The following is an 8,641-nucleotide window of genomic DNA, read 5'->3' on the forward strand; positions in this document are numbered from 1 at the left end:
GATTGGACTGAGGACACACGTGCTGAGTGAGCCAAATAAGGCGTGGGGGCGTGGTCGCCAAACCTCCGGGGAACTACTGGGACACAAGCTAATCTTCAGCCCGAAAATGAATTCCCTCAGTGGACTCAAGGCTGGTAAAATCCCCTTTGGGTCTGGTTCTTTCAAATGCTAGTTAGCACCCTCCTAGCTTAGAAAAACGAACTGGTGAAAGGGTGATGTGGGTGGAGTAACTTTGTTGTGCTTAATTACTTCGTGGGGCACTTTTACATCAATATATGGAAGCCACAACATTTATAGTCGCTTAGGGACTTTAAATTAAGCAAAACTTTCATGTGAAAATCAACAGGAAGTGCCGCCATCTTTTTCTCACTGACAAAGAGCACGGGCTCTTGGCGCCATCGTGTGGTCAACGAGCATGCGTGGAACGACCGGATTTATTGTAATTCTGATTAAAAGGTTACATGACAGAGGAACGTGTTTAATCGGATTTAAAAGAGGAATAAACCACCCACTTTAATCGGACTTAAGTTTAAATCGGAATAAACTTAAATCCTGTTCGGTAAGTGTTTACATTATGTTTTTAAAGTGGAATTAAGTTTTAATGAGATTTAAAGTGAGTTAAATCGGATTTAAATGCCTCATGTAAACGTACCAATTGAGGCCGTGGAGTGTGTTGTTTAATGAGTAATACAGGTAAAGTCTGTCTAATGACTATGACATGCAAATAATGGATTTTGTTACTTGAGCAATGTAATCCATGTAGTTGTTTTTATGTCTCAATCTCTTACACATTATTCTTTTCTTTTCTGATATTTATCTGCTTCAGTAACTGCAGTGTTCCACAAGACTATTACCAGACCTCAGGGATTAAAGTTTTCCGTCGCTATGACGGATTTCCGTCAACTGGATTTTCGTTTGGACGGATTTCCGTCCTTATAATTCATGTCAATTAATTTACAATTTTTACTTTCCAACTGAACTCAAATCGAGAGCACTCCTGGTCATGAGAAGGGGAGGAAAGGTGTGTTTGGTGTACGGATTTAGTTATACACGCCACCACCGGTGGTGTCATACAACAGATTCACTCATGAGCCATCGTCTTCCGTGTTCCAAAAAAAAAAAAAAAAAGTACACGAGCGGTCAACAAATCAGTTGCGGCGCAGCGCGAGAGATTAAAAAAACAAATAGCCAACATTGTTGCTGATGGCAGAAAAGAAAATAAGTGTAATACTATGTCTTTAACCCTCAGAACTCCAGCGGCACGGATCCGTGCCGCTTTTGACATGTTGAACATTGACGTAATTAAAACAAAAACATCACATAACTGGAAGTCCAACCCATGTTTTATGAAAACTAGACATCTCAACCATCATTTTGATACCTCATATGTGTGGGTATCTGCTATACAACTAACAGAGACATTGTTTTTAAAAACGTGTTTTAATATTTTGTTTACTTTGACCGGAATGCTGTTGGAATGACGCAACTTTGAAGTCGCGGCAAAAATACTGTTCGATCATGATCATTTTTCTCTGTCAAAATAACAGAAAATAACCAGCGGAAAATATAATTAACTTTGTAACTATGGTTTTCATTGGTTTTAGAAATCTCTGATCTCTAAAATACAGGGATAAAACATTCAAATAAACCAGGAAGTGGTCGATCGACCGGATGTTGTTTTGTGATCAGTGTTGCGTTTCCAGGGAGCACAGTAAACATGGGGAAGTGGTAGTGGCATATTTTGTAGTGTTCACGGTTTATATTGCTGGAAATATATTGAAGGAAAATTACAAGAAGAGTCGTCATTTCAAGGTGTTTCACGGACGTATTGGTATGTGGATGTTGACAATGTCGGACGACATCAAAGTTGACACGAGAAGTTGGAGTGAAGATGAGACGAGCCTGCGACCTGCCTACTCTTGCTGCTATGCTGCTGCCGCTGCTGTTGCATCCATAGAAAGTAAGTTTGGCTGATAAAATGTTTTGATATTTGTTGAACAGACATGCAATTGCCTGCAATTGTACCTTCATATTTGAAAAATGAATCCCTGTCGCTTGGAAGATATACAATCTCATGCACATCGTAGCTAATTAGGTGGACGCCAGATGTAAACAGAGGGGATGTGCACACTCATGAGTGACAGTCACGTTGAGTTTTGTAGAAGTAGGCAAATAGATGTGAGATTGGCATATTACTACTAACGGTGTTGGACTGTAGTTTCTTTTCTTGAGGTCTTTGTAGTGGGTCATGTTGTTTTTTACGTTTGGAAGAGGTTATATTAGCCTGATTTCTGAAATGACTGCATGGGATGACTTGTCCTATGCTTTCTTACAGTAGGCCTAGGCTCCTGACCTCAGAAATAATTCATGGCGTTGTGAAACTCTTTATGTATTTATTTGCACTCCTGTAGTAATTTACTGTCATGAAAGCTAGATTGTGACTTAACTTTTTTCCTCTCTCAGTTGGCTGTTACAGATTTACTGACCAGATAAAGGAAGTTCCCGCTGATGCAGACCCAGAGTAAGTAGCTGGCATTGTTTCATGTGTTTAGGGCTATGCCAGGTTTGACACAATATTTGCATTTAGTGATATTTCATATTTTTTGTGACATTTAATCTCATCTAAATCTCATCATGATTTTGAACAGTGTTGGGTACCCAGCCACCTATGCACGTTGACACAGCCAGCAGCGGGCACCTATTGGGGATGGACCAGCAGGATGACCCAATAGGGTGAGATGCTGAGCTAATGTCACTCATATATATTGTAGATTATTGTCTTAGGTGTGTGGGAAATAATTAAATGTTTGTTTACATTGTACAGATGAAATTTCAGCCCACTCACTGTTGACACCAGTGACACACAGATTGACCAGATCTCATGGAAGTACCCCTGAATCAGACCCAGTGTAAGTATACATGCTGGCACGGTTTTGTTTATTTAGGCTATGCACTGTTTCATGTGCTTAGGCTATGCCAGGTTTAACACAGTAATTTGCTTTTAGTGATTAAACAGCCTAATTCATATTTTGTGTAATATTTATTCTCATTTAAATCTCATCATGTTTTTGATCAGCGTTGGGTAGCCACCCTTGCACGTTGACACAGCCAGCAGCGAGCACCCAGGGCGATGGACGCAGGAGTGGAGGATGGCCCAATAGGGTGAGTTGCTAAGCTAATGTCACACACATATAGATAATTGTTTTTAGGTGTATGGAAAATAATTAAACATAATAATTTTTAATTGTACAGATGCAAATTCAGCCCACTCACTGTTGACACCAATGAGGGAACAAAGAAAGGCTAGGCAACCCCATCTTTTGACAACGGTCTCCACCAGTCTATTTCTAAAAATGTCAACTATACATCTGCTATATAACAATGAATTCTTTTAAAAGATTATATGAGACATTTCAAATGCTTTTTAAAGCAAATGCTTATTTATCCTTTCTATCTGTAAATAATCTTGAACATATACAGAATGTATGTCAACCAAACTGCATGAATTGCATAATCACACAATTGCATTATTTCAAAAGCGCCTATGAGTGTATGGCTACTTTATGACAGGATTGCATATTTGTGAATATTTTATTGTAAATTTTAATGGGATTTTGTCCAAAGAAGTGCTTATTAGTCTTTTGGTTTCTAAATAACCCCAAACATTTTTGTTAGACTGTGTAACAGCCCCTCCTACCACATGAATGGCCTGTCTCAAATTCAAAAACGCCTATAATATATAGCTGCTATATGATAATATATGTTTGATTTATAGGATTATATTGGTCATTTCAATGGAATGTGTTAAAATATATGCTTATTGATCATTTTAATGTGAAAGTTGGCCTGAATGTGTGTGTTTGGGTGTATCATAGTCCTCTACTCTCATGAGTTACACAGCAAACACCATAAAATCGCCTATATTGTACTGCACTATAGTGGCAATATTTTTTTGTTGCCTTGTTGTAGATAATCACATGTGATTTCATTTGTTACAGAACATATGTGTTTACAATCTTAGCCAATAAAAAGGTTTTAATCTGTATGTTTGGTATTGTTCATACTCATTTATTATGAAAAAACTAAATCGGATTTTTGTATTTTGTCATTATTTTTACTCTGTCATGTTTATACAGTAGGTTTAAATAAGATGAGATGTACTCCATCACATTGCCTAGCTTCTGCTGAGTAAAATGATATAAAACACTTGATAGTACACCTCCCTGAAGCCCTCATACATGTATTCAAAGACAGATATGCGAAAAGTCACCAAAAACGCTTGGAGTTCTAAGGGTTAAAGTGCAATGACCATCATTAAACGAGTTGGACTTCCAATATGGGCTAATAATAATGCATATGGAATGCATAGCTGGAAGAAGGTAGGACACGTATGTTTCCATTATCATTGCGCCTGCCGTGGTGGATAGTTAGAAAAAAAAAGAACAGTTTACTTCGACTGTGCATGATGTCCTTTTCATGAAGGGTTTTCCTTTTAAGCATTGTGACTTTTACTAACATTATTCATAGCCCCAATGGGACGGCTATCATTGGCAGCTAGCTAGGATATACCATGCGTAATACCATGCGTTTCATCCTCAAAGTTTAGCGCGTTTGACTGGCTACGTGTAGAACTAGCTCTAGTTGTCTTTCTGGCAATTTACAGTCTCACCTGTAATCATAGCATATTAACTTTGTTGTTGTCGATATATATTTAAGAAATAAGTTAAAAATGGGTTGCATTTTACAGGGGTCACGGAGGCTATCCCTGGCAGAGCCAATATTTTATGTCTTGTTCTGGGAAGCAGTGTTCTGATGGGTGGACTCATGGTCAATAAATGCCGTTTCGGTGTTTGTTTCACTTTCAAGGCTTGTTGTAGGCTACTGTGTGATGCTATTTTTGCTAACTGGAATAGTGTGCAGCAACAGTTGTGTGTGTGCTTGTTTTTGAGTGGCTCAACGTCTGTGCCCATCTTCTCGGACTATACGCTTCGTTTGAGTTCAGTTATTTGCGCACTCAAGACTGATAGGTGGGTGATTTGCCTTGATTCGAGTGGAAAGTTACGCGACAAGCTTGGGAAAGTGTGTTACTTTCGATAGACGTATGTCTGTGACTGTGTCGTGTCTGCTTGTGTCGTGTCAGCTTGTAGGAGAGAACACGGGTGCGTGTAGGAATCGGGGACGTTTTTTAAATCAATGGTAAGCGTGTGCCTGTCACCGCACATCCAGAAGCAAAAAAGTACCGGTAGCCATAGGTTTTCAAAACGGTAGAACACAAGAGGTAGACTACCGCACCCTGTTTGTAAACGTCAACGTCAAGTTATCTGTAACAGGATGAATAGTGAAAATCATACAAAATAACCAACAACTAGTTTTCTCCCTCTGATTGCTATGACCAGTGCATTCTTTTTTAAATGTCAGAAATACTGCAAGCAATGCGCACCAGTGCTTTCACCAGAACAGTGTTTGCCCATTCTGATGGGAAAGACAAAATATAGCCTACTACTACTACAAAAAAACCCATAATGGGATCACTATCAACGCATTGCAATTCCAAGTCAATAATTCTGTAATATCAGCTAGATCATTTTGAAGCAACACTCATTGTGAATACATTCTGCATAATGTTGTGAACAATTCATAAACAATGGGTAGAAATAAGAGGAAATAACCAAAACATGCCCCAAATTGCAGTTCAATGTTTGCAGTCTGATATACACATTATCCCTACCATTCTCGGCCAGTTCCAGTCAATCTGGTGGCCTAGGCCTGCCCCCTTTCCCTCTTTCCTTTTTCTTGTATTTAGAAATTGGCATCTGTAAACATAGCATTGTAGGCCTACATCTGATCTAGTACCTACAGGTACATTCATACTGAGAGTGTATATAGGCCTACTGAGTGTATAATGAATATTCATTGTTAATGTGAAGTGTAAAGTTTTATGTTGGTTGAAGTTCTGATTTTGTGGCACTTTTTGGTATTACTGGCGCCCTCAAGACATAGGTCTATTCTGCTCTAGGCGACTGCCCTGTCTGCCTATGCCTAGTGCTGGCTCTGGCACCATTCCTTGCATAAAACCAGTGTATGTTTCGTTATGAGGGCAAAGCCTGGCTACATTGGTTTTCGTAGGGTTACGGAGTGATACTCGATCGGGTACCTAACCGGTAAAAAAGTTCAGTCAGATGACTTTTTTTTGCTTTAATCCCTGAGACCTTCATGGGACCTTCCATTCTTTCTGGGTTGTCTTGAGGTTCTTCAGCGTTGGAGAGCAACTGAAAACAGGTTGGTAGCCTACTGTACACTTTAGACTGTATGGAATGTAATATGTACAATATGTTCTATGCTGTGTTTTTTCCATCACTATGTACAGAGATTGTGATTCAAGGTAATACATACAATTCATTTACATTCAATTGTCTTTGCAGGACACAGACCCAAACCAGAGGACAACAACTCTACATTGACTCAGAGGAATCCTCCAGTATGACGTAAGACTTTAGATTTACAAATACTGTCCTATACCCTTATGGATGTAACTGATGCACAGGCAACTGTGGTAGGGTATTTCTCTACGTATGCCAGGATTGACACCTCTGGTGAACATTCATGCTGTTATACTATTGACTAATAACACAGTTAATTGCCCATTTTGTGTGTGTGTGTGTGTGTGTGTGTGTGCGTGTGTGCGTGTGTGTGTGTGTGTGTGTGTGTGTGTGTGTGTGTGTGTGTGTGTGAGAGAGAGAGAGTGTGAGAGCGAGAGTAATGGCAGTTTTACTCTTGTTTTACTGTAGTGCCTAGGTTTGGATTCAAGGTAATCGTAATCACTTACAACTACACTCATCTGTTTTTGCAGGACACAAACCAAAACCACTGCACAGCTCTACATCAACTCCCACACTTTCCAGAGGATTCCTCCTGTATGCTGTAAGTCTTCATATTTACAAATGCTTTCCTAATTTTTTTCATACATAAATAAAACTCCTGGATAAGCAAATTTAGGAGGTGAGGGAATATGTGTTGCCAGGATTGACACCTCTGCTCTTTCAGGCCATTCTCTTCTCTAACAACAATTATAGTCCACCCATATACTGTGTGTGTGTGTGTGTGTGTGTGTGTGTGTGTGTGTGTGTGTGTGTGTGTGTGTGTGTGTGTGTGTGTGTGTGGTGGTGGTGGGGGGGGGGGTCAATAAGTAGGTGTTTATTAAATATCATGTGACTGTTTAGTCACCATCTATGTTCAAACTGACATCCACTCTAATCCAGGCACTAGTGGCAACGCACTATACCACATACAACTCTATTTGTAATATTATGCATTCATTTGCAATGGCTGCATTCACCTCCAAGGACTGTTGCAGGTATCACAGTGTAAACCTTAGACATATTTTTGAGAATAGATAGAATTGTAAATTCATGTCTGTGCACATTTTCTTACATTTTGAAAAAAAGACAATGCAAACATACAGTACTTTGGTTTAAAGTGTTTCGGGACGCCCTGTTTATTTGTGTGTGTGTGTGTGTGTGCGTGTGCGTGTGCGTGTGCGTGTGTGTGTGTGTGTGTGTGTGTGTGTGTGTGTGTGTGTGTGTGTGTGTGTGTGTGGGTGTGAGAGAGAGCTGTTTCACACATAAGAATATCTTTTTTATTTTTATTATTTTTATCTTTTCAGGTTCATGGTGAAAAGCAGCTTGAGGCTGACAGGGATGCAAGTTGGACTGCTTATCAAAGACAAAGGCCAGCTACAAGTCTTCATCATAATTCATCACAAGGTCATCATTCATTTCAAAAGGGACATGCCAACTGGCTTGTTGGGCTCAATGTGAAGAAAAAGACTGAATCTTTTGTGTGTTCACAAAACATGGACTGTTGACCACACAGTGTTTTGGACTTGGACTACATCATGTACTATACTCTTTTCAATGACATCACACTGCGCATTGGTAAAATAGTCCCTGGAGTAAAGTTTGAATTAGATTCCTAAGGGCCCAGAAGTCATGGATGAGGGTACTGATGTATGGTTACAGATTCAAATCTGCAACCTTCCAATTGCAAGATTAACTCCCTACCATTAGACCACAGCTCTCTACAGTACGTTTTCTTCTACATGCATTCTTTCTCCCTCCATCAGTCTTACCAAAAGTCAAAACATAATGTTTTCTTACTGCAACCACAATTTCGTCTGTACCCTGTTTGGCTAGCTGATTCATCATGAATTTTGATGGTATAAAGTAGTAATGGTCAGGGGAAATGTATTAATATGTGGGACATTGAACGTGAACAACAACTATGTAGTTGAATCAACTTTTTGACTTACAACTTTTTGACTTACAAATCTAAGGCCGCAGGGGATCTTGATTCTATGAGTCTTCTTGAATGTACTGTAAAAGTTAAAATAAATTTGGAATTTAAGTCATATATCGCATGATGTCTATCATTATGTTATTTAAACTCCCAATCTTAAATTGAAGTGATTTGTAATGGCTTTTTAATTCAGCTTACACTATCAATTTCATCCAACAATGGCTACGAAGTCCAATCAACTTTGACGACTAAGAACATTATGTTGAGACAACAACAACATTGTAGTTGGATCAACTTTCTAGACTTTGATTTCTGAGTTGACACAAAAATAAGCCTGTTGTTGAGT

The 8,641-nt window shown here is 39.1% G+C and overlaps 2 long non-coding RNA genes across 2 annotated transcripts; both read left to right on the forward strand.

The window, feature by feature from the left end:
* Positions 1-1,721: 1,721 nt before the first annotated feature.
* LOC134440970 (uncharacterized) lies at positions 1,722-2,695 on the forward strand. The gene is made up of 3 exons (XR_010033071.1): positions 1,722-1,960; positions 2,464-2,521; positions 2,649-2,695. It is a non-coding gene; the product is annotated as an uncharacterized LOC134440970 (long non-coding RNA).
* A 3,507-nt stretch (positions 2,696-6,202) lies between these two features.
* LOC134440891 (uncharacterized) lies at positions 6,203-8,322 on the forward strand. The gene is made up of 4 exons (XR_010033051.1): positions 6,203-6,279; positions 6,423-6,485; positions 6,851-6,921; positions 7,664-8,322. It is a non-coding gene; the product is annotated as an uncharacterized LOC134440891 (long non-coding RNA).
* Positions 8,323-8,641: the final 319 nt, after the last annotated feature.

Source organism: Engraulis encrasicolus, chromosome 24, assembly GCF_034702125.1.
Source record: "Engraulis encrasicolus isolate BLACKSEA-1 chromosome 24, IST_EnEncr_1.0, whole genome shotgun sequence".
Classification (NCBI taxonomy): domain Eukaryota; kingdom Metazoa; phylum Chordata; class Actinopteri; order Clupeiformes; family Engraulidae; genus Engraulis; species Engraulis encrasicolus.